We start from the raw sequence: 2,510 nt of genomic DNA on the forward strand, positions 1-2,510 counted from the left end.
ACACGACCCCATAAAACATGCGACTCATGGGGTTCCCGTTTTGCATAAAGAAGAGCTTGTAAAATGACGACTGACAGGAAGCTTTTTTACTCTACCCTCTTCCTGCTCAGTCACTGATAGGCATACCATAGAACATTTCCCCATTCAATCCCAGTGGCTTTCATAGTAGTGTCTGTCTTGAAAGGCAGAATGTATTTCAAATCTAGGTCACAGCTGAGATGGTAAGGTTTACACATAAATGTTTTCCTGACGTTTGAATTGTATTGTTTATAATTTTGTTAAAATTATTTCGCACACATTTTTTAAAAACTAATTCTTCCTATTTGTTTTTAATACAAAATATGTATCAAATGTAATCAAGTTTGATTTAAAAAATATTAACATTGTTTCATATCAATAAAAAAAGTGTGGGAAAAAAATTGTAATGGTGCGGGCTCCAAATACAATTCTGCTTCGGGCCCCAACTTGGGCTGGGGCGGCACTGGGTCTACAAATTAAAAGATGTCATCACAAGGATGTCATCTGATGAGCAAAATTCATTGTATGATAGAACACTATTTTAGGCAGGGTTAATTAAAGAGCACAATTGGTACACAAGGCATTTTGAAGTGCTTTACAGAAAATTACAAGAAGGCAAAAATAAAATCATAAAAATAATCATGATTTAAATTAAAATCATAAGAACAATCAAATTAAAATCAAAGGGGTTTATAAAATATTTTAAGTGTCATGCACAATTAAATAAAAGTGTTTTCAGCCTAGATTCGAACATTGCCAACGTTGAGGCCTGTCTTTACATCTTCTGAAAGTTTTCCAGATTTTTGGAGCATAAAACTGAAATTGTATTTTTGTTAAACACAAGGCACCTCGTTTCAGCAACAATCACTGAGAATGGAACATCTTTAATATTGTTCAGTATTGCACGCTATAAGGATAGGAGAGGTGCTTTATTGTCATTGTATTTGCAACACAACAACACATTGTTGAGCAATCCTATACAACAGCATCTTGGTTTAGGCAAGTTATCAGTTGGCAGTGGATAGATGATAGTTATATGGCGATGAATAAAAAACAGTAATATGGCAGTGCCAGTGGATGAATGAACGGTTAAAGTGGCAGGGAATAGACCATGAATTGATTAACATGGACCCCGACTTAAACAAGTTGAAAAACGTATTAGGGTGTTACCATTTAGTGGTCAATTGTACGGAATATGTACTCTACATGCCTTTATTACCAGGCTAGACTAATGGTGTCCTTGCAGGTCTTCCCAAAAAAACTGTCTGGCAGCTACAGCTTGTTCAGAACGCTGCTGCTAGAGTTCTAACAAAGACCAAAAAATGTGAGCACATTACACCAATTCTTAAATCCTTACATTGGCTCCCTGTACATCAGAGAATTGATTTTAAAATCCTCCTGCTCACATATAAATCACTACATGGTCTAGGGCCGATGTATATCACTGATATGCTCCCACTACATAAGCCCTCTAAATCACTAAGATCTTCTGAGACCAATCTGTTAGCGGTTCCCAGAGTAAACTCAAATCAAGGGAGAGCATCATTCAGTCACTATGCAACAAATAGCTGGAATAAACTTCCTAAAGATGTCAGACTTTCCCCAACTCTGACTACTTTTAAAACTAGACTGAAAACTTTTATGTTCACCTTAGCTTTCAGCTAAATCGTTTAATCTTTTAACTTTTAACGTCCGCACTTTTTATTTTCATTTTAATTTTGCTTTTATTTTCTTTCATTTCACTTAGTTAAGTTAAATTTAAGTTAAAGTACCAATGATTGTCACACACACACTAGGTGTGGTGAAATTTGTCCTCTGCATTTGACCCATTCCCTTGATCACCCCCTGGGAGGTGAGGGGAGCAGTGGGCAGCAGCGTGGCCGCGCCCGGGAATCATTTTTGGTGATTTAACCCCCAATTTCCAACCCTTGATGTTGTACTACATGTTGTGCTGTGAAGCACTTTGAGTCTGCCTTGTGTATGAAAAGTGCTATACAAATAAAGTTGCCTTGCCTTGCCTTGCCTTGTACTGTGCAATCTACTAATAAACGTTTCAATCAATCAATTTATCATTTATTTATCAATCAAAAAGATAGTTAGGTTGCAGTAACTAAATTAAACAGTTAAATTGCAGTGGATAAATAAACAGTTGAATTGCAGTGGGCGGTTAGTAATCGTGGACTGAATAAATGATCAGTTAATAAATAAGCAGTGCTGGTGAATTGAGTAAATTAACAGGTATAGAGCAGTAAATGAAATAGTTATAAAATCGAAGTTTGGATTACATTAATCTCTCATCACTTGAATTTTAAATACAATAAAACGGTATATTTATCGTTCCGTTCCCGACATGGAACATTACTTTATAATATCAAACCCAAAACAAAGGCGTTTTATTGTGAAACGACTCTAATATATAGGGGGGGCGTTTATAGCTATTGCGCATGCGTATATTAAACGTATTTTGGGGGCCTGTGGGAGGCGGGGGTGTT

Source organism: Entelurus aequoreus, linkage group LG04 (assembly GCF_033978785.1).
Source record: "Entelurus aequoreus isolate RoL-2023_Sb linkage group LG04, RoL_Eaeq_v1.1, whole genome shotgun sequence".
Taxonomy (NCBI): domain Eukaryota; kingdom Metazoa; phylum Chordata; class Actinopteri; order Syngnathiformes; family Syngnathidae; genus Entelurus; species Entelurus aequoreus.